This window comes from Stegostoma tigrinum, chromosome 12, assembly GCF_030684315.1.
Source record: "Stegostoma tigrinum isolate sSteTig4 chromosome 12, sSteTig4.hap1, whole genome shotgun sequence".
In the NCBI taxonomy this organism is placed as follows: domain Eukaryota; kingdom Metazoa; phylum Chordata; class Chondrichthyes; order Orectolobiformes; family Stegostomatidae; genus Stegostoma; species Stegostoma tigrinum.
The window spans coordinates 15248694-15273404 of NC_081365.1; the positions used below are offsets into that span (position 1 = coordinate 15248694).

Below are 24711 nucleotides of genomic sequence, written 5' to 3' on the forward strand. Positions count from 1 at the left end.
CCCTGTGACCTGTTCATGGTAATAAACTATGAATGCCTAATTAGCTCTGCCACTGAAATTGGACTGAAGTAATTTTTTTTTGTCTGTAAACAATACATCTGAGACACCTATGGATGGATTTCAACAACACGTGGCACGCACACGCACACGCATACATAAGCGCACATGTATTGGTCCAGTTAACATTAGGAGATAAGGTAAGTTCTTCGAAAGAAATTCTATATTTCATTTTGATCATTGCGTGCATCGTTTGGAATGTTGTGGATTTGCCTCAGCTCTGGTAGAATTTGTCACAGCTGTCAAGTTGTGAGCAGAGTTTTCAGAGTTGTTTACTGGATGTGTACTGAAACCTCCTTTAGTATGACAAAGTCTAAAATAATTTATTTGTTTAGATTTGTGGTTACATTATCAATCAGATTGATTTCAAGAAGAGTTGGATAAGGTTAACATTTTATGTGGCTTAGTGGAGGTTTATGCTCTAGTGGGTGCCCTCTTTACTAGTCGGGAACTGTTTTCTTCCAACATGAAAAGGCAGTGTTACATCTGATGGGTTTAATATTATTTGAGAAATACATAATATATTTTCTCTAAATCTGCCTGTTTGCAATTTCAGCATCTATCATTGAAGAAAACTGTTCCCAAATTCTAATTTTATTCCATTGTGAAATCCCACTTTTTCGTATTCAAGTTTCATAGCAATATTATGACTTCTCTTTCTTTTGAAGTGAAGTTTATGTAATGGCATGTGAATAAGAATTAGACTGTGTAGAAATGCTGGAAGGTGTAGCCTGTTGTCTTCAGTTATAGAATCAGTGTTGATTTATTGTTTTAATTGACAGCTTTCTTCAAACGTTTTCATGCAAGTGTAGAGGTCTTCATTTTTAGTACAAAGAGTAGTTTTCCCATAATGTATTGAATAATTGTCCCCACTATTTTGTTATTGTGGAAGAATTTCTATTGTATCTCATCCCACCCATGCCAGTACCATCACTATCGTCCTTCTCCACCCCTTTCTCCTCTTTCCCCCCCCCCCCCCCCCCCCCCCCCCCACACACACACACACAGGAACCCCTTCACTCTACCATCACCACCAGAACTTGCCTCTACCACCCTTTCAGGCAGGCAGTGAACTCCAGGTATTCATCAGCTTCTAGTTTTTAAAAAATCCCTTAAATCCCCTTTACCTTAAATCTTTGTCACCTGGTTATTGATCCTTCTAATAATGGGAAAGGTTTCTTCCTATCTGCCTTATCTATGATCTTCATAATTTTATACACTTCAACTAGATTTCTACTCTGTCTACTCTGCCTTCTCTGCTGTATGGAAGACCAACCCCAGCCTGTCTCACCTGTCTTGGAGCTGAAACACTCCAGCCTGGCAACATCCTGGTGAATCTCTTCTGCACCCTCTCTAGTACAATTATATTCTTTCTATAGTGTGGCAACCAGAACTGCACAAAATACTCCAGCTTTGGCCAAACTATGTAGTTTTATGCTGCCTATCATAACTTGCTAGCTTTTGTATTCAATGTCTCCTACTAATTAAGGCAAATGTTCCATATGCCACCTTAATCTTATCTTCAAATGTCTGTGGACAGGCACACCAATGACTGTCTGATCATTTGTACCATTAAGATCCTGCAATTCATTATATACCCATTGCTTTGTCCATCATCTTTCATTTTTAGGATTAAACTCTATTTGCATTATTTTGCCCACCTGACCCGCATGTTTATGTCATTCTGCAGTCCGAGGCTTTCCTCCTCACAATTTACCACATAAGCAATATTCATGTACTCTGCAGACTTTCTGATCACATCTCCTACATTCATGTCTAAATAATTAAGTACATGACAAACTGCAAGGTACCCAGCACCAAACCCTGTGATACACCACTGAATACCAGGTTTCCAGTACACAAACACAATCTTTTGACCTTGATCCTCTGCCTCTTGCCATAAGCGAATTTTCCCAAATTGCCCTGGATCCTGCTGGTTCTTGTTGATCAGTTTCCTATAGCCTCTGACTATCCATCCTATCTACGCTCATAAACTTGTAGACCTCTATCAGGTCTCCCCTCAGCCGCCTTTTTTTCCTGTAAAAACTTACCTAGTCTTTTTACTTTCCTTATAGTCAATGCCCAGGAGACGAGGCAACATCTTGGTGCACCTTCTCTGTATTTTCTCCAAAGTTACTACATCCTTCTGGTAGTGTGGTGACCAAAACCTGCACACAACAACTCCAAATGTGGCCTAGCAATGGTTTTATATAGCTGCAACATGTTTTGCCAACTCTTGTACTTCACTCCCCAGGCGATCAAGGGCAAGCATGCCATATGCTGCCTTAATTACTTTGGCTTCCTGTGTTGCCACTTTTAGGGAACTGTGGACCTGCACACCTAGATCCGTCTGAATGTTAGTGTTCATTAGGGTTCTGCTGTTTTACAATATAATTCACACATACATTTGATCCTCCAAAATACATCACTTGGCATTTGTCTAGATTAAACTCCATCTGCCATTTCTGTGGCCCAGTCACCAATCTCCCTATATCCTGTTGTATACTTTCTCAATCGTTGGCATTACCAGCAACTCCAGCAATCTTTGTGTCATCAGCTAATTTGCATATCAGACCATTCACATTTATATAAAAGACTGACCTGTGTGGAACACCACTGGTTACCGGTCTCCATTCTGAAAAACATCCTTCCACCACTACCCTCTGTCTTCCATGACCAAGCCAGTTTTCTATCCACCTAGTCAGGCCACCCTGACTCCTTTTGTGATTTTAGTTTTTATACCAACCTGCTCTGTGGGACTTTATCAAATGCCTTACTAAAGTCCACATATACTGTATCCACAGCCTCTCCCTTATCAATAATCCTCATTGTGTCTTCAAAACATTCAATCAGGTTGGTGAGACATGATCTTCCCCAGATAAAATCATACTGCCCGTCACTAACTAGTCTATTTTCCTCCAAATGCGCATATATCTTGTCTCTCTGTATCTTCTCCAAGAGCTTCCCCACCACAGATGTCAAGCTCACTGGACTATAGTTTGCTGGATTATCCCTGCATCTTTCCTTAAACAAGGGAACAACATTCGCTAATCTCCAGTCCTCTGGAATGTTACCTGTGGTCAATGAGGATGTGAAGATATCTGCCAGTGCACCAGTTATTTCCTCCCTTGCCTGTCTGAGTAACCCGGGGTAGATCCCATCTGATCCTGGGGACTTGTATATCTCAATGCAATTTACGATTCTCAAAAATTCATCTTTCAATACGTTGACATTCTGTAAAGTATTGTTACACTCATCCCTGACCTCAACATTAGCTCTACATACAGTTTCCCTCCTTCATTCTTGTGTGGGCCTATTCTTTCCCTTGTTACCCTCTTTCTCCTTTATATATGCATAAGAAGCTTTAGGATTCTCCTTGGCCTTGTTTGCTAAAGACATTTTATGGCCCCTTTTTTGCTTTTTTAATTATATATTTAAGTCCCTTCCTAATTTCTCTGTCCTCCTCCAGGGCTTCGTTAGTGTGTAGCTGCCCAGACATGCCGTATGTTTCCCTTTTTTTTTGTTTTCTTTTGACTAACCATACAATTTACCTTGTCATCTGTGGTTTCTGAATCCTGCCATTCCTACCCCTTAGTTTTGCAGGGATATGCATGTCCTGCACTCTAGTAAATTGGCATATGGAGGGCTTTTAAAGACCAGAGAGAGATTTACCTTCAGTTAACAACTGCTTTCACTCCACCTTCTCCAGTTCATCTAATTTAGGTGTAATTAGCTCTTGCCCAACTAAGCACCCTCACCTGAGGGTCACTTGTGTCCTTTTTATATACTACATGAAATCTTATGGAGTTATGGTCAATAAGCCTGAAATGTTCTCCTACTGGAATGTCAATCACTTGTCCTGGCTCATTCCCTAGGACCAAGCCTAGTATGGCCTCCTCTCTGTTTGGATGGTCAACATATCGCCACAAAAAGTCCTCCTGGACATAACTAATAAATTGCTCTCCATCTGAGCCCCTGGCTGTAAGGGATTCCCAGTCAATAAGTGAAAAGTTGAAGTCACCCACCGCAACTAGCCTGCTCTTTTCACACTTTTTGCAGTATTGGGTTATTAAATCTACTCTGGGCTGTTGGGAGGTCTGCAGAAAACTCCAATTGTTATGATTTCACCCTTCCTATTCCTGACCTCAACCCATAATGCCTCAATGCAAGATCCCTCCAACGTGTCCTCCCTCAACACAGCTGTAATGTGATCCCTGATCAACAGTGTATCCACCCCCCCCCCCCCCCCCCGCCTTTTTGTTCCCCTTTCTGTCCCGTTTAAAACAGCGATATCCAGGGATGCTAAGCTGCCAGTACCATCTCATCTTTAACCATCTCATCTTTAACCATCTCTCTGTAATGGCAAGAACATCATAATTAGACTCTCAATCGATAGTACCCTTGGGTTATTGTTACTACTTTTCTTGAATATGGTACCATGTTGGCTGTCTTCCAGTCTTCTTGCACCTCTCCTGTGTCTAGAGAGATTTTCAAGAATGAATGTCAGGGGTCCTGCAGTCTCTTCCCTTGCCTCTCATAGCAAGCTGGAAACTCTAATCTGACTTTAAGCTCACTGAAACAGCGAACACTTCCTCCTTCTCAGTTGCAATTGTCCTCATCTGTATTTTCTATATCTGTTTCGTCTTCTCTGCTGTGAATCTAGATGTAAAGTTCCCTAACTTAACTTCACCAACAGGTTGCCACTTGGGACCCTAATGTGCCCTTCTTTTATTCTCTTGTCCCTCATTATAGATAATGGTCACTTATGGAAAAGAAGAGTCAGCAGTTTCGAACAGTGACTTCAAAATAGCATTCCGAGAATTCATGTGACTTTAAACTAAATGACGAGACAAGACACTGGTGAGACAGTTGCTGAATTGTGTACAAAATTCCGCTTTTTGGATGCAAAGAAAAGATGTCAGAGGCCGAAAGAAGATGCAGTTTGAAAGGAAAGATTAATATCAGCTGATATGCTGTTTAGCACTTTCAAAGAGAGTCAAAGTAATTGTAAAGAGCCCTATCTGAATTTTTCCGTAGAGTTCAGGTGTGAAAAATAGGAGGGTGATGAGTTAGAAATCATGGTATATGTTGGTACCAATGATGATGGGCAAAGTGAGGAATGAGATCTTGCACCAAGGATTCAGGGAACTAATTACTAGGTTAAAGAGCAAGACCTCAAAGGTTGTAATCTTTGGATTACTCTCGGTGCCATCTTCTAGCAAGTATAGAAATAGGAAAATATGACGGATGAATCTCTCTTAAGGAGCTGGTGCAAAGCAGGGTTTCAGATTCTTGGATCATTGTGACCTCTTCTGGGGCAGTGGTGACCTTTTTACAGGAGGGACAGGTTGCACCTAAACTGGAGGGGAAGTTTGCTACTGCTACTCAAGAGGGTTTTAATTAGTGTGGGAGCATTAAATTAAACGTGAACATTTAAATTAGCCTGGGAACCAGAGCAGCAGGCCAAGAGTGGAGGGATTGAGGGGAAGGTAGATGTTATGACCAGTAAGTCTGAAAGGAAAGAACAGTTAATGAACACAATGGAGCTGAAATTTTTATTTCAATGCAAGGAATATTTAATAGGTAAGGCAGATGAGCTTAGAACTAGTCCAATGCATGGGACTATGATGTTATGCCCATAAGAGTCCAGGTGAGAGATGGATAGGACTGGCTGCTCAACATTCCAGGGTTTTGATGTTTTAGATGAGACTGGTAGAAGTAGAAGAGGTGGAGGAGTTGCATTACTCTTCAAGGAGAAGCCATAGCTACATTCAGAGAGGATATAGTGGAGGGCTCATCCACTGACACAATATGGGTAGAGCTGAAAAATAAGAAAGGTGTATTCATTCTGATGGGGTTATACTATAGACCCCCTCCAACAGCCATCGGGACATTGAGGAATAGGTATGTAGGCAGATTATAGAAAGATGCAAATCCAACAGTGTAGCCATTGTGGGTGACTTTAACTACCTCAAGGAACTTTGAAGGTAGAGGCTTAACTTGTTACATGCATCTAAGGGGGTTTCTTGAAACAGTATATGCATAGTCCAACTATAGGTGGGGTCGTACTGGACCTTCTGTTAGCAAATGAGCCTCACTAGGTGACTAACTGTTCAGTGCGAGAGTATTTTGGAAACAGTGATCACAACTCCTAAAGTTTTAAGGTAACTGTGAATAAGCATAAGTCTGGACCTTTCAGGACAGTACTAAATTGGGGGAAGGCAAATTTTGACCATGTTTGACAGGAGCTAGAGATCGTTAATTGTGTGCTGCTTTTTTTAAAACAATTCCACATGTCCAATGTGGAACTGACCCAAAGACCTACTGATCAGAGGTCAGGACCGATATATTCCAGTAAGGAGGAAGGACAAGGATGCCAAGGTATGGGACCTTTGGATGACAAGGGAAGTTGTAAATTTAGTCACTATGTAAAAGCAGGCATACATAAGTTAGGAAGCTGAAGTCAGAGAGATCCTGCGAGGAATATAAAGGAAGCAGGAAAGAACTCGAGGAAGTTAGGAGAGCAAGGAGGAGTCATGAAATGACTTTGGCAAGTTGGGGTAAAGGGAATCCCAATTCTCCCAAAGGATAAAGGAGCAAACTTCTACTTGAAGGTACAATACAGGCGAGATCCTAAATGAGTACTCCGCGTCACTGTTCATCAAGAAAAGGATATGGGGGATAGTGAGATTTAGTGTAGGACATGCTAATGTGCTACGGCATTTCGCAGTCAAGAAGGGTATTGCATCTTTTGAAGAGCATTAAGATAGAAAAATCCCCCGGGCCCAATGGTGCCTACCCCAGCCTATTGAGAGAGGCAAGCGAGGAGATTGCTAGAGACTTGACCAAGGTCTTTCTATCCTCTCTATCCACTGGAGAAGTCCTTGAAGACTGGTGAATAGTTAATGTTGTTCCTGTGTTCAAGGGATATAAGGGTAATCCAGGAAATTATAGTCCAGAGAGTTTTTCAACAGTGGATGGGAACCTATTGAAGAGAATTCTTTTTGGGATAGGATTTAAGTGCATTTGGAAAAGCTTGGCCTAGTTAGAGACAGTCAGCAAGGCTTTGTGCAGGTTGGGTCATGCATTACTAAATTAATTGAATTTTTCGAGGTGATGAAGGTGATTGAGGATTAGAGTAGTGGATGTTGTTTACATGGATTTTAGAAAGGCATTCAACAAGATCCCTCATGGTAGGCTCATCGAGAAGAATGAGCTGCATGACCTCCATGGTGACTTGGCATTTTGGATTCCGAATTGGCTTGCCCAAAGAAGACAGAGGGTAGTGGTGGAAGGGTGTTTTGTTGGCTGGAGACCCATGACTGGTGGTGTCCTGTGGGTCTGTGCTGTTCGTGGCGTATATAAATTACTTAAATAAAAATGTAGGTGGGTAAGTTAGTAAGTTTGCTGACAACTCAAAGATTATGGAGCTGTTTGTCCACTTTCTATACTATCCACAATACAGCAGGATATGGATCAACTCCAGTTATGGATAGAGAAATGGCAGATGGAGTTTAATCTGGGCAAGTGTTAGGTGTAGTGCTTTTGGAAATCAAATATTAAGGGAAAATGTACAGTTAACGGCAGGACTTTGAACAGCATTGATGTACAGCGGGATATTCGGGTCCTGGTCTAAACCTCCCTGAAAGTGACCATGCAAGATAGATAAGGTGGTACAGTATGTGTATGGCATGCTTGCCTTTAAGGTTAGGGCATTGATTACAAGAGTCAGGAAGTCATTGCAACCTTAAGACTTAAGAGTAATGCATTTGTTTCTTGTAGCCCCACTACAGAAAAGGATGTGGAGGCTTTGGGAGCAGGTGCAGAAGAGATTTACCACGACACTGCCTGAATTAGAGGGTATAAGGTGAGGCTGGACAAACTAAGGTTTTCTCTGAAGCAGTGGAGGCTGAGTAAAGATCTCTTAGAAGTCTATAAAATTATGAGAGTCATGGATAGAGTTGACAGTCAGAATCCTTTTCCCAGAGTTGAAATGTCTAAAACTAGAGGGCATGCGTTTAAGGTAAGAGGGGGAAAGTTCAAAGAAGATGTGAGGGGCAAGTGTTTTTACAGTGTGGTAGGTGTCTGGAATGCATAGCCAGGGGTAGCGGTGGAGGCAGATATGTTACGGGTGTTTCTGGGGGCTTTTAGAGAAGCACGTGTATAATTAAGGAATGGATGGATATGGACCAAGGGCAGGCAGAAGATCAGTTTGATTTGGCATTATGTTCAGCACAAGTGGGCCAAAGGGCCTGTTTGTGTGCTGGACTTTTCTCTGTTCCATGTTCGAAGGCTGCCTATTCTAGATCCAATTATAGCATTTTATTACCACTTTCTTTCTGTACATTCCATCCACATCAAATAATGATTCTGCATCAGGTTCTGTAAAGTTGCATTAAAATTCTGGCTTTTCTTTCAAAGCATTAGGAAGGCCTCTATCGTGGTTGTACCAAGACTCCTACTGCACCCTCAGTTAAACTCTACCTCCCACATTGCTGCCCCATGTGCTTTTTTTAATCGTTACAATAGTTTTTTTTAGACATCTATTTGTCTTATCCTGTGACCTGCTTTCAAAATGAAAATAGTGAAACACTAAGTTTATTGCTCGTAGCTAACAACACCCACGTGTGTTATATGATTGAGAAAGCTGTTTCACTGTTTGCCTCAGTTAAGTACAAATTCTGATTCCTTTTATGTCAGGACAAATGGACACTTAGATGTATCATCACCATTTCAAGTTGTTTCTTCAGAAACCTACAGCCTTCAGTGTAGTTTCAGGCTACTGGAAAAAATGAAAAATCACTGTGCCTTTGGATTGCTGCCCTTTGTATTAAATCACACTTGTGTGACTCATCAACGGAAATAGTTACTGGTGAGTAGATGTTGCTGTGTGGCTCAGCTGATGAATGAGCACTTTGTCACAGTACAGCTGTATGTTTGAAGAAACCATTTCGCTTTTCCTGGGTGTTCTGTGTCACCCACATCCAAGGTTCTTGAATATTTGGAAAGCTTAAAAAGTGTGGTATTCAGTCTGACCTAGTTCATTATGACTTCCTGGTAATCGTTCTGTTATGTTGTGTTAAAGAAATAAACCCTAATTCATTTAAAAGCTATTTGTTTCTACCACTAAATTATCAATTGGTTGAATTATGAAACTAAGTGGTCTACATATATTTATAGTCATTTTGCAAGTCATTATCTTTTTGTAATCAAGAAAAGTCCATCAGCATCCCTGTTTTGCTCAATTATCTTGTTTATAGGCGGGATGAAAGTTTATAAAATTAGAGAAAGCATTACACGCTTTTTTTCTGTTGCTTCAGCCAACGTCTCTTAACCAAAAGGGACAAAATTAACCGTTCATTCGTCTCATTGTTTGTGGGACCTTGCTGTGAATTTCACACTTACCCTCCAATTGAAGGCTGTTTATTTGTAAGGCACTTGTTGCATCACAAGAACAAAAACATATACTTATAACAAATGTCCCAATGCATTTTTCAAGCAGTAAATTACTTTTGAATTGGTAGTCAAACTCATTATAAGTATTGCGGGATATTTCCATGAGAAGATATAGTTTATATGCCATTGACAAGGTTCCCTATGAGCAACTGTTAAAGAAGGTAAAAGCAAGTGGGATTCAGAGTAACTTGGCAATTTGTGTCCAAAATTAGCTGAGTGGCAAGAAAGAGAGGGTGGTGGTAGAAGGCTGTTTGTGTGACTGGAGGCCAGTGTCTTTGATCAGTTCTAGGTGCCTTTCTTTTTGTGACATCAATAAACAGTGTAGATTAGGGTCTGGGGAGGTTGCTAAGTAAATTTGCAGATGACCCAAAAATTGCCTGGGCGGTTGCCCATGCGGAAGAAGGTCTTGGGTTGCAGGAGGATATGAATGGATGGGTCAGATGGACGATTGGTGGCCGATGTAATGTTTAATTTTGATAAGCATGTGGCGATGTACTTTGGGAGAAGTAAGAATACAATAGAGTACTAGTGACTGGCAGAACACTAGAAAGTTCATTTGAACAGAGGGATCTTTTAGCTGTCTGTTCACATTTCCTGAAGGTGGCAGGGCAAGGGTACACGTACAGGACACTTGCCTTTTATCTGTTGAGGTATAGATTATAAGAGCAGGACAGTTATTATTGGAATTGTATACGATGCTCGTTAGATTATAAGATGGTGGATTGTGTGCAGTTCACGTCAATACGCTATAGGAAGGATGTGATTGCCCTGGATAGCATGCAGATGAGATTCATTAGTATGTTGCCTGAGATGGAGCACTTCAGCTATGAAGAAACAGGGTAAGCTTGGGTTTTTTTGTTCCATTTTTTTGGAGCACAGAAGATTGAGGGGGGGAGCCTGATTATACATGTATGAGATTGAATGGCATGGACAGAGTGGTTGTTCACCTTAGCGGAATGGTAAGTAACAAGAGGACATAATTTTAAGGTGAAGGGCACGAGCTTTAAGAGATGATTTGTTGAAAAGTTTTTCTTAACCCGGTGGAGAGGGGTGGGAATCTGGAATGCACTGCCTGCGAAGGTAGTAAAGGTGAGCAGACTCAACCTTTTTTTAAAAGTACTTGGATAAAGGACTTGAAATGACATAACTTGCAAGGCCCGTGGGCTAAGTGCTGGATTGTGGGATTAGTGTAGATAGGTCAATGAAGATTCAATATGCCAAAGTGCTGCTTCTGTGCTGTATGATCCTATGTCCAATGATTTAGTCACTGGCTCTAATATCATCTTTCCTGGCTCAGTATCATTTTTTTAATCAAGTTATGTTCCTGTGAAGTGCCTTGATATCAACATCTGGAAAAGCTCCTTGCATTGCATGTACGGGTGTGGTGAGCACTTAAAGTTTAAAAGGAATATGGCTGGCTATTTTTTTTTTCAATGATTTGTGTTTTTTACCTGAAGGTATTGTCATCTGACCACTGAGTTTCAAGAAGCCTTTGTGGGTGCACTTTTTTAAAAAACAAAATCCTTTTTCTTTAGAAGCTCTCTTTTATTGTATGAAATGATTTGTATATCTCAAATTATTGCGTTAATTAAGTAATTTTTAATGCCTCCATTAAACTTTAACTCAAAGACCTTGGCTTCTTTCAAAACCCAGGTTAACGTTTAATGTTAGGACAGAGAATCTATTTTAGGAACACAAAGTAATTGTGGATCGTACCTCTTACTACTTGAAAGGAAGCTTGAAAAACTACATTGCAGCTGACAGTTATTACTTTTGTATAAATCATAGCAGTTAATTTGCAGACACCAATGTTACAAATGACCAGATAATCTGTTTTAGACCTTAGTTGTGGGATAACTAAAGGGCTTTGCATGTAACAAACTTCGACTTGAATTGTCTAACTATCTAAGAGAACTGATGGGATCTTGATTTAATGCCTCAGCCAGAAGACAATGAAGTACTTCCCCTGTACTATATTGACATGTCAGCCGATATTAGGTGTTTATCTCCATGGTGTGGGCCTTGACTCCACAACTGTCAGATAATGGTCAAATTAAGGCTGACATATTAGACTTGCAAAGCATGATGCTCTCTTCATGAAAGTCAGTAGATGTTTTGAAGAGAGTAAATTGTTTAGATTGTTGCAGACTTGGCATGACTCTAGACTTGATGCCAAAACTCAAAAAAAGCCACATAAATAAACAAGTAAGTGCTTTTGAAGAAAATTAATTCATAAAGTTTTAAAAGGAAATTCTATCTTTTGTTTTTAAGAAAGTGTGTTAAAGAATAGTGAGAAAGTTTGCTGACATTGTTTTATTAGATTACTAGAATATGGAATTAATACTCATCCAGGCTAATTCTGCACTGAATTTTCTGCTTCTAACTATGCTAGATTTGTGAACTTTGGCTATATATTACAAGTGTAATTTTTGTTTTTTGATTTTTTAAAAAAAAATTTCAACAAAGGAGACCAGGCTAAACAAGGAAACTTGTAGGCCAGTTAGTAATACTTCACTTGGCAAAGTACTAGAGGCTACATTTCAAATGAAATTACTAAACCTATGGAAAAAAGATGAGTCAATTATGAACGCTTGTCTGGATTTTTTTAGAATCAAGTTATGCTTGTCTAACCTCAGAGCTCTTTTTGAAGAGAGAAAAGAAAAATGGAAGTGGTTTATACAGATTTTCCAAAAGCATTTGATAAGGTATTGTCACAACAGACAATAGAACTGGAATAATGCAATAAAACTTGGCAAAATTATAAAGATAATAATACTTGAAATAAAGGTAACTTTTTACATGAATAAAGGATATTTAGGGGACAGAAAGCAGAGGATGATGGTAAAATTACATCTATTGAACAGTGAAATTTGAATTCAGTAAAAAATCTGGAATTAAGAGCCTAATGATGATAATTATGTGAATTGTCAGGAAAACAAACCCTGCTGCTTCACTAATATCCTTTAGGGAAGAGAACTCTTACCTGGTCCAGTCTGCGTGTGACTCCAGACCTAATGCAGTTGGCTCTTAACTGCCACTTGGCCAATTAGGAATGGGCAATAAAATGCTGGTGTAACCGGTGATGTCCATATCCTGTGAGTAAATTGTTTAAAAATGGTTGATGTTAAAACTGTTTGCATTTAGTTTACAAGTAACATCAGAATCGAGAGATCAAGATTAAAATTTAGGATATGTCAAAATCTGGCATGCACTGAATGATTGATTAAAAGAGGACATGAGTAAGTTCATAGGATGAGTAAATAGGAAAAGCTCTTGCCTATAAATCCATCTGCCATAGCTTTGGCTAATTACTTAACTATCTAATTCCAACTACGGCACTTAACCCACAATTCATTGTATCATTAGAAAACAATGATATCTGGCTGTCTGTGATAATGGGCACTGCAGATGCTGGAGAATTCAAGATAATAAAATGTGAGGCTGGATGAACACAGCAGGCCCAGCAGCATCTCAGGAGCACAAAAACTGACGTTTCGGGCCTAGACCTTTCATCAAGAGGGGGATGGGGTGAGGGTTCTGGAATAAATAGGGAGAGAGGGGGGAGGTGGACCGAAGATGGAGAGAAAAGAAGATAGGTAGAGAGGAGAGTATAGTTGGGGAAGGAGGGAGGGGATAGGTCAGTCCAGGGTAGACGGACAGGTCAAGGGGGTGGGATGAGGTTAGTAGGTAGGAGATGGAGGTGCGGCTTGGGGTGGGAGGAAGGGATGGGTGAGAGGAAGAACAGGTTAGGGAGGCAGAGACAGGTTGGACTGATTTTGGGATGCAGTGGGTGGAGGGGAAGAGCTGGGCTGGTTGTGTGGTGCAGTGGGGGGAGGGGACGAACTGGGCTGGTTTTGGGATGCGGTGGGGGAAGGGGAGATTTTGAAGCAGGTGAAGTCCACATTGATACCATTGGGCTGCAGGGTTCCCAAGCGGAATATGAGTTGCTGTTCCTGCAACCTTCGGGTGGCATCATTGTGGCACTGCAGGAGGCCCACGATGGACATGTCATCGAAAGAATGGGAGGGGGAGTGGAAATGGTTTGCGACTGGGAGGTACAGTTATTTATTGCGAACCAAGCGGAGGTGTTCTGCAAAGTGGTCCCCAAGCCTCCGCTTGGTTCCCCAATGTAGAGGAAGCCACACCGGAGCGAACAAGGGTGTCACGGAGAGAGTGGTCTCTCCGGAAAGCAGACGGGTGGGGATGGAAAAATATCTTGGGTGGTGGGGTCGGATTGTAGATGGCGGAAGTGTCGGAGGATGATGCGTTGTATCCGGAGGTTGGTAGGGCGGTGTGTGAGAACGAGGGGGATCCTCTTTGGGCGGTTGTGGCGGGGGCGGGGTGTGAGGGATGTGTTGCGGGAAATGTGGGAGACGCGGTCAAGGGCGTTCTCGACCTCAGGGGACCTCCCACCCACAGCCTCCAACCTCATTGTTCCCCAACCCCGCACGGCCCGTTTCTATCTCCTTCCCAAAATCCACAAACCTGCCTGCCCTGGTCCACCCATTGTCTCAGCCTGCTCCTGCCCCACCGAACTCATCTCCACCTATCTGGACTCCATTTTCTCCCCTTTGGTCCAGGAACTCCCTACCTACGCCTGTGACACCACCCACGCCCTCCGCCTCCTCCCAGGACTTCCAATTCCCTGGCCCCCAACAGCGCATTTTCACCATGGACGTCCAGACCCTATACACCTGCATTCCGCATGCAGTTGGCCTCAAGGCCCTCCGCTGCTTCTTGTCCCGCAGACCCGACCAGTCCCCCTCTACCGACACCCTCATCCGCCTAGCCGAACTCGTCCTCGCCCTCAACAACTTCTCTTTCGATTCCTCCCACCCCCTACAGACTAAGGGGGTGGCCATGGGCACCTGCATGGGCCCCAGCTATGCCTGCCTCTTTGTAGGTTACGTGGAACAGTCCCTCTTCCACACCTACACAGGCCCCAAACCCCACCTCTTCCTCCGTTACATTGATGACTGTATCGGCGCCACCTCTTGCTCCCCAGAGGAGCTCGAACAGTTCATCCACTTCACCAACACCTTCCACCCCAACCTTCAGTTCACCTGGGCCATCTCCAGCACATCCCTCACCTTCCTGGATCTCTTAGTCTCCGTCTCAGGCAACCAGCTTGTAACTGATGGCCATTTCAAGCCCACCGACTCCCACAGCTACCTAGAATACACCTCCCACCCACCCTCCTGCAAAAATTCCATCCCCTATTCCCAATTCCTCTGCCTCCGCCGCATCTGCTTCCACGATGAGGCATTCCACTCCCGCACATCCCAGATGTCCAAGTTCTTCAAGGACAGCAACTTTCCCCCCACAGTGGTCGAGAACACCCTTGACCGCGTCTCCCGCATTTCCCGCAACACATCTCTCACACCCTGCCCCCGCCACGACCGCCCAAAGAGGATCCCCCTCGTTCTCACACACCACCCCACCAACCTCCGGATACAACGCATCATCCTCCGACACTTTCGCCATTCACAATCCGACCCCACCACCCAAGATATTTTTCCATCCCCACCCCTGTCTGCTTTCCGGAGAGACCACTCTCTCCATGACTCCCTTGTTCGCTCCACGCTGCCCTCCAACCCCACCACACCCGGCACCTTCCCCTGCAACCGCAGGAAATGCTACACTTGCCCCCAGGCCCCAAGATGACTTTCCACATTGAGCAGAGGTTCACCTGCACATCTGCCAATGTGGTATACTGCATCCACTGTACCCGGCGTGGCTTCATCTACATTGGGGAAACCAAGCGGAGGCTTGGGGACCGCTTTGCAGAACACCTCCGCTCGTTTCGCAATAAACAATTGCACCTCCCAGTCGCAAACCATTTCCATTTCCATTTCCACTACCCCTCCCATTCTTTCGATGACATGTTCATCATGGGCCTCCTGCAGTGCCACAATGATGCCACCCGAAGGTTGCAGGAACAGCAACTCATATTCCGCTTGGGAACTCTGCAGTCCAATGGTATCAATGTGGACTTCACCAGCTTCAAAATCTCCCCTTCCCCCACCGCATCCCAAAACCAGCCCAGTTCGTCCCCTCCCCCCCACTGCATCCCAAAACCAGTCCAACCTGTCTGTGCCTCCCTAACCTGTTCTTCCTCTCACCCATCCCTTCCTCCCACCCCAAGCCGCACCTCCATCTCCTACCTACTAACCTCATCCCACTTCCTTGACCTGTCCGTCTTCCCTGGACTGACCTATCCCCTCCCTCCCTCCCCACGTATACTCTCCTCTCCACCTATCTTCTTTTCTCTCCATTTTTGGTCCGCCTCCCCCTCTCTCCCTATTTATTCCAGAACCCTCACCCCATCCCCCTCTCTGATGAAGTGTCTAGGCCCGCAACGTCAGCTTTTGTGCTCCTGAGATGCTGCTGGGCCTGCTGTGTTCATCCAGCCTCACATTTTAATATCTGGCTGTCTAATGTGTTATCCAAGTTATTGATAAACATAGTGATTAATTGAGGTCCCAGCTTTCTGAAACATCAATTGTGACTTCCTTTTGTGGATAGTTCACTAGCGTTTAAAGCCAAGAGATTATCAGATAAATAAGCAATTTAATCCTTGAGTTTGGATTTAGATGTATGGAATTCTGAACCAAGAGATAATGTTAAATTATGCAAGTTTTTCATTGGAAGTTAGATTATTCATTGAACTTCATTGGTTCACTGAAAATGAAGAGATTGAATTTTTTTTTAAACCAGGATCTGAGAAGATTAAGAGGCTAGAATGTTATAAATTAAAACAGTTAGTTAACTGATTTAATGGTTCGACCAGAAACATGAAAGCACTGATTTAGGACTCTACTAATGACCACGAGTCCATTGTCGATTGACAGGAAAACCCATCTGGCCCACTAATGTTCTTTAGGAAAGGAAACTGCCATTCTTACCTGGTCTGGCTTCCATGTGACTCCAGACCCACAGCAATGTGGTTGACACAAGGGATGGGCAATAAATTCTGGCCTAGCCAGCATTTCCCAAATCCTGCGAATGAATTTTTTAAAATTCATACTATCTAAGACGGATGAGAGCAGTGGGCACATGGAAAAAGACCTTCAGGTTCCCCTCTAACCCACGCACCATCCTTACTTGAATCTGTGAATCTCTTGTACGTACCAATGTACGAATTCAGTAAGATAATGGCCAATCTACTTATGTTTTCAAATTCTACATTCCCATATGCCCTTGATTATCTTTGATTTTTATTGGATAAAGGTATCAATCTACCTCTGCTTAAAAATATTTAATAACCTCATCTTCAACACTTTCTACAGCTGGAAGAAAATCTCCTCATTTGATTCCTGAAAGGATGACTAATTTTTCTAAAAACCAAAAGAAATGCGGATGCTGCAAATCAGGAACAAAAACAGAAGCTGCTGGAAAAGCTCAGCAGGTCTGGCAGCATCTGTGAGGGGAAGAAAATGAGAGTTAACGTTTCAGGTCCAGTGACCCTTCCTCAGTTCTCCGGAAGGATCATTGGACCTGACTAATTTTTATAGCAGATCGCCTAATTATGGACTGATTTACAAAAGGAAGCATCCCTTCCATATCTACCTTTATCAGTACCATTCAGAATCCTGTACATTTCAATCAAGTCACCCCTCACTATTCTAAACCGCAGTGGAAACTAGACCACTTGTCCAACCTATCCTCAGAAGACAAAACAATCATTACAGCTACCAATCTGGTAAGCTTCTTCCCCATCTCAAATTTTCATCCTTCCTAAAATAAGGAAACAAAAATTGCAAACTGTTAGAGATGTGATTTCCCATCACTATATCATTAACCCTAACCCTGTATCACTGAAGCTTAGCTTAGCTGTGCAATCCTTGTTTTTTGAATGACAACACCCCATTTGCTGCCTTATGCGCTAGAATACCTGTACCGAACACCTCTGAATTCCAAAAAAAGTCTCCATGTAAGAAATACTCTGCTGTACTTTCTGTCAAAGCAACAATTGCATGTTTTCGAATCAGTACAGTGCAGATCGAGTCCATTCAATCTAGTGAGATAACACCAATCTTCAGACAATCCCATCCTATCCCCCATAACACTCAATCCCACATTAACCTTAGCAATCCATCTATCCTGCGCATTTTTGGACTGTGGGTGGAAGCCCACACAGGGTATGTTGGCCTTCATTGCAAGACATTTCAAGTACAGAAGCAGAGACATGTTGCTGTAGTTGTGCAGGGCCTTGGTTAGGCCACACCTGGAATATTGTGTGCAGTTTTGGTCGTCTTTACTGAGGAAGGACAGTCTCTTTCCTCCCTCTTGAGCGAGTACAGCAAAGGTTTACCAGGCTGATTTTGGGAATGGTAGGTCTGACGTATGAGGAGAGATTGACGAGGTTGGGATTTTTTTTTATTTGCTAGAGTTCAAATGAATGAGGGAGGATCTCTTTAAAATTTTATAAATCTCTAACAGGACTGGACAGGGTAGATGCAAGGAGGATGTTCCTGATGGTGACTGTGTCCAGAACTAGTAGTCATAGTATGAGGATTCAAGGCAGATGATTTAGTACAGAGATGAGACATTTCTTCACCCACGGAGGGGTGAGCCTGTGGAATTCGCTACTGCAGGAACTAGTTGATGCCAAAACATTGAATGTGTTCAAGAGGCACCTAGATATATTGGGGGCGAATGGGATCAAAGGTTATGGGGAGAAAGCAGAATTAGGCTATTGAGTTGGACGATCAGCCATGGCCATGAAGAATGGCAGAGCAGGCTCAAAGGGCTGAACAGCCTCCTCCTGCTCCTTTCTTCTGTGTTTCTATGACATGGGGGAAAAACGTGTTAACTCCACACAGACAGTTGTCCAAGGCTGGAATCAAACCTGGGTCTTTGGTGTGTGACGCTGCAGTGCTTGCTGCTGTGCCCCATGCTGCCCATTTTTTGCACATTATATACTATCTGCCAGATTTTTGCCCACTTGTTCAATTTATCTATATCTATCTGCAACCTTCTTATGTCTTCTTTGCACAATACTTTCCTACCTATCTTAGTGCTATCTGTGAATTTCGTTACCATGCCTTCATGTCTGTCTGTTCCTTCCTTCCTCTCTTCTTTCATTTGTTAATCTCAGTCATTTGTATAATTATAAAAACTTGAGGTCCCTACAGTACTCTACTCAACCTCCCAATAAAACAAAGATCTATTTATACATACTCTGCTGTCAGACAGCCAATTTTCTAACCATGAAATTTTGTTAATTCCTATGCTATGAACTTTTATTTTGTGTTAACTTTTAACGTGGCATTCTAGCAAACAATATATAGTCATCTCTTCCCTGTTACTGGGTCAAAATCCTGCAACTCCTCCTTTTGTAACAAAGCAGCTACGTCACATGGACTTCAGTGGTTTTAAAAAGTGGCTCACCATTACCTTCTCCAGGTAACAAGAAACAGGATTAAATCTGGCCTTGCCAGCTATTCCATGAATAATGTTTTTTTTAAAATGCCCATTCAGCCACAGCTACCCCTCATTAAAGCACTGTCTAAGTTGCCATTTGTGTTAGTTGCAACTTTTGTGAACAATCCATTGTAAATTTGTAATTATGTTTTTTAAAAAGATACTCATTTGTAAACCTGTGTCCACATATGCTGCACCCTCCATTTCACTTGCTTTATGAGACTTAAACCCTGGAATTTTTTCATTTTAATCTAAACACTTTACTTCTCGAGTCTCCTTTAAGATTTCCCTTAATACAGGTAGTTGCTTGTCTGGTCACCTGCCCTAACATGTACTTAATTGCACTGGTGTCAAATTGTTTGTTAACTTTTGTGTGAAGCACCTTGATATGTTTTATTACATTAAAATTTCTGAAAAATGCAAATTGTTTTATGAATTTAATTTCATTTCATTTCATTGTTCATTTGCTAATCTGTTTGCTGTCCACCACCAAAACAACACCCAAAAATGGTTCGAAGATGGTGGTAGATTAGTGGGGCAATGTGTGCGGATTCCTGCCCAGGGCTAATCCACTTCCATCTGCTTGTTTTTTTCCTTCTTACTTGTGCTGTTTCTTTTTTGTTTTTCTTTTATCTTGAGGTGGGTTAGTTGGCAGCATCAGCTTGACAACAAGAGAGGACCATACATGGAATGGGAATTCCTCATGGCAGCTGGGACACTCTCCCTGGCAAGTGGCAGCAGCGGTGGATAGTTCAAAATGGTGGCACTGGCAGGGTGACATCTCAGAGTAGGGCAGCCAGAGTAGGATTCTGGGTGAGGTGACAGCCAGACCTGGCAGTCGAGGCAAGAACCCCTGGCGTCGTCAAGGCAACAATGGAGTCTGGAACATCTGGTTGTGGGGAAAATGTGGGTTCACCAATGGCACCAATTAGCTTTGGTGTCATCAAGGTGGGCGCAGTGATGCAGAGATGGCACCTAAAGAGTGACAAGTCCTATGTTGGTAATTCTGGTGTAGGTTTTCACTCTAGAAAACGACAATGTTGTCAAGGAGAATACTGAGATACAGGCTACTCGACTAGGTGGGATTGAGGTTTACAAGGAAGAGGTATTAGAAATCCTACAGAGGGTGAAGATAGATAAGTCCCCTGGGACGGATGGGATTTATCCTAGGATCCTCTGGGAAGCCAAGGAGGAGATTGCCGAGCCTTTGGCATTGATCTTTAACTCGTCATTGTCTACAGGAATAGCGCCAGACAACTGGAGGATAGCAAATGTGGTTCCCCTGTTCAAGAAGGGGAGTAGAGACAACCCTGGTAATTATAGACCAGTGAGCCTTACCTCAGTTGTTGGAAAAGGTTATAAGGGATAGGATTTATAATCATCTAGAAAAGAATAAATTGATTGGGGATAGTCAGCACGGTTTTGTGAAGGGAAGGTCATGCCTCGCAAACCTTACTGAGTTCTTTGAGAAGGTGACCAAACAGGTAGATGAGAGTAAACCAGTTGATGTGGTGTATATGGATTTCAGCAAGGCGTTCGATAAGGTTCCCCACCGTAGGCTATTGTACAAAATGCGGAAGAACGGAATTGTGGGAGATATAGCAGTTTTGGATCGGAAATTGGCTTGCTGAAAGAAGACAGAGGGTGGTAGTTGATGGGAAATGTTCATCCTGGAGACCAGTTACTAGTGGTGTACCGCAAGGGTCGGTGTTGGGTCCACTGCTGTTGGTCACTTATTAATGACCTGGATGAGGGCGTAGAAGGATGGGTTAGTAAATTTGCAGACGACACTAAGGTCGGTGGAGTAGTGGATAGTGACGAAGGATGCCTTAGGTTGCAGAGAGACATAGATAAGCTGAGAGGTGGCAAATGGAGTTTAATGCAGACAAGTGTGAGGTGATACACTTTGGTAGGAGTAACCGAATGCAAAGTACTGGGCTAATGGTAAGATTCTTGGTAGTGTAGATGAGCAGAGAGATCTGTGTCCATGTACACAGATCCTTGAAAGTTGCCACCCAGGTTGACAGGGCTGTTAAGAAGGCAGACAGTGTTTTAGCTTTTATTAATAGAGGGATCGAGTTCTGGAACCAAGAGGTTATGGTGAAGCTGTACAAAACTCTGGTGCGGCTGCACTTGGAGTATTGCTTACAGTTCTGGCCACCACATTATAAGAAGGATGTGGAAGCTTTGGAACGGGTGCAGAGGAGATTTACTAGGATGTTGCCTGGTATGGAGGAAAGGCCTTACAAGGAAAGGCTGAGGGACTTGAGGCTGTTTTCATTAGAGAGAAGAAGGTTGAGAGGTAACTTAATTGAGACATGTAAATAATCAGAGGGTTAGATTGGGTGGATAGGGAGAGCCTTTTTCCCAGGATGTGACGGCAAGCGCGAGGGGGCATAGCTTTAAATTAGGGCTGAAAGATATAGGACAGATGTCAGAGGTAGTTTCTTTACTCAGAGTAGTAAGGGAATGGAACGCTTTGCCTACAACGGTGGTAGATTCGCCAATTTTAGGTACATTTAAGTCGTCATTGGATAAGCATATGGACGTACATGGAATAGCGTAGGTTAGATGGGCTTGAGATCGGTACGACAGGTCGGCACAACATCGAGGGCCGAAGGGCCTGTACTGTGCTGTAATGTTCTATGTTCTATCACTGGTGAGCCGGCTCAGGACTTGTGACTCTTTCAATTACTTCTTTTTATTCTTTAACAGTCTGAAATGGTGCTGGTTTGTGGTGACTGAAGTTTTTCTGTAAGATTCACTAAAATTTAAGTGACAATAAATCATTCACCTTCAAAAATAAATCTGTTCCAGTTTACCTCAGGAAGCTTATTAAAATAGCGTAATAGGTGAAGATTGAAGTGGCAAAATAAGTCAGGGAGACAGCAGATCATTCTGGAAAGAGTCTAGTGTGGCAGAATATAGTTTAGCATTGAGCCTGTAGGTTTTCACTTACCTGTAAGTTAGGCAGGCAGCAGACCTGTGTGGAGACAGTGCAGAGCAGGAGAATGTAATGTGAGTTGGAGAGACGTTGTCTCAGGCAGCAGCTAAGAAACAGCATGTGCCCGTTTTGGCAATAAACGTGAGATGTTGCCGCAAACGTGGAAGCTTGTTGCCTGGTGAGTATCCAGTGTGTTTTGAAATTTCATTAGACTTGATTGGATGACTTTACTTTCTACATTCTAAGCTTCAGTTTGAAGTAAATAGTCTGAAAGTAAGCTTAAAGGCCTGGCAGGAGTGCTCAGCTGCATAGGATACCCATCCCTTGCCATGTGGGAAATTGTGGACACCTCCTGTGGCCAGACAATCACTTATGCAGAAAGTGTCTTTTACTTCAAAAGTCCGAGTTTTGGCTTCTGGAACTTCAGAGCAGAGCTTAGAGTCACTGTCGCGCATCTGCAAAACTGAGACCTTTATGCACCTTTTCAAAAAATGGCACCACAGATGCAAGTAGAGAAGGAACTGTGGGCATTCCAAGAAGACAAAATAATGGTGCATATCTTTCCGGAGTATCTCATTCACTAACTAGTTTTGCACTTTCTGATACTGGTCGTGGTACATCAGAAAATTGTGGCAAGAGCCAAGCTTGTGGGGCCACAACTGGCTTATGCACAGCTCGGGCAGAAGAAGAATGGAAGGGCAACCGTGAAAGGCAATTTGATAGTTAATAGAACAGATAGTTGCTTCTGGGCCTATAATAAAAAGTAAAACTATTTTTGTAGAGCTGAAGAAACAAAATTGAAATAGAAGAAACAGTAATATTGAAACCAAAAGGATTAAAAGAAAGTAGTTTTGAACTAAAATAGCAATCAATAATAAAATTCATTTTATTTTGATCTACGTACACTTAGTGGAAACTGTTTTGTTCTTGCAGAATCCCTACTTGTGGTTATAATGAAGGTTATAGATGACCTGGAATAACCATGGCCACCATTTGATCAAGTGCTCCATTACTAAGAGCAGTCATCTGATAGAATATTGAATCCTTTGGCATGTAGTTCAGCTTTCTTAAACCATAGCTCAAAGCAAGGCCATTTTTCTTTTCCACTTGCCACTGTTCCTGGCCTCCATTCAAACAGTGTCTCTGTTTTAAAACTTTTATCCTTGTATCAAATCCCTGATGGCCTAACTCTTCTCTAACTCTGTAATCTCTGTCTCCTCCCAAAATATTTATGCTTCTCTAATTCTTGCAATTTATAAAAGGCAAGTGTAATTGCTCCACCACCATTAGCTGTACTTTCAGTTTCCAAACTCTGAACAGCCCTCTCTACACCTCTTTACCCTTCTACCTTAGTTTCTTTCTTGAAGACGCTAAAGATGTACCTCTTTGACTGAGCTTTGGTCATCTGACCAAATGTCTCTTTTGGGGCTTGGTGTACTTTGCTTTATAATATTCCTGTGAAGTGCTAATAAAGGCACTATCAAATTTATAGATATATTTTGTAATGTTATTAGGCTGAGGTGTATATGCAGTTTGAATGCAGCAACAGTCCATGCTCTCTGTTGCTGCACTCTAACAATACTAAATATCAACAATGTAATGAGAGAATTAGTTTTAAAATCTGCCAGAAAATTTTGCTTGGCTGTTTATCAAAAATACCAAATGTTGGTGAAACTTATTAATGGAAAATTTACATGGTCATGATTTATTGTAAGGTTTAAACTACCCTGCAACCAAATGACCTTGACCCAAGTGGTTTAGGCTGATCACCCCAATCCCAGGGCTTGGATGTCTTTTTTTTTAAAAAGACATTTTTTTAAAAAAAAGCACTATTGCTTCAAGAATGATAAAAGTGATGCAGTTCAAGTGTTTTACCTAGCAAGTAGAAGTAGACACTATATTCTGAGGCTCCAAGATCAAATCCTGCCACAGGAGATGGTAGAATTTGAATTGAATTAAAAGAACCTGGAATTAACAATCTAATGTGACCATGAAACCATGTAACAAAGAAAAAAAAGTTGGAGCTTGTCAGGAGAATACAGCAATTATAATGGGGGATTTAAACCTTCATGGAGTCTGGAAACATCAGAGAAGAATGTTTAGATGAGAAATTCATTCAATATTTTTGGGACAATTTCTTCAATTATCGTATTATGGCACAAACAAGAAGACCTGGTTTTGACCAACAAGATGGGATTAATTACGCACCTAAGTAGCTGCAACCATAATATGATTGAATTTTACATACGGTTTAAGGGAGTGAACCACTATCTTGAATTCAAACAAGGGCAGTTACAAGGGCATGAAAGCAGAGCTAGCAAAAGTGAACTGGCCACTTAGCCTAAAGGATTGGTGAGTAGAGATGGAATGCCAAAAACTTGGATGACATTCCAGAATGTATGATGATCTGCACTTTCCAGAAAATTAGAAGAATCTAAAGGGATGAGCCTGCTTTCTGTGGTGGAGTGAAAATAAGTCGAAGAAAGTATCGAACTCCTAGAAAATACGTAATTGTGCAAAAATTAGTGCAAGTCAGAAGATTGGGCAGAACATTGTTTAAAAACATAAAAATTAATAAGGAGGGAAAAATTGAAAGAGAATTTTAGCCAGAGAATATGAAAACAGAAAAGTTTCTTCAGGTATTTTTTAAAAAAAGAAATATTAAAGAAGTGACAGAAAAACAGGAGTTTTTCTGAGGAAGGGTCACTGGACCCAAAATGTTAACTGACTTTTCTAATCTTCACAAATGCTGCCAGACTTGTTGAGCTTTTCTAGCAACTTCTGCTTTTGTTCTTATTTACAGCATCCGCAGTTCTCTCAGTTTTTAT

General features: G+C 42.1%; 1 protein-coding gene across 2 annotated transcripts in view; it reads left to right on the plus strand.

Moving 5' to 3' along the window:
• Window positions 1-24711, plus strand: part of zbtb21 (zinc finger and BTB domain containing 21) — a 63820-nt gene that overhangs the window by 19271 nt on the left and 19838 nt on the right. Inside the window, exon 1 of one of the 2 annotated variants that reach the window (XM_048540416.2) lies at window positions 8866-8929. The exons of the other annotated variant lie outside the window; for it this stretch is intronic. The gene's annotated coding sequence lies outside the window, so the exon portion shown is untranslated. Of the gene's footprint in view, window positions 1-8865; window positions 8930-24711 lie in introns of those variants that run through there. 2 annotated transcript variants of the gene reach the window in all.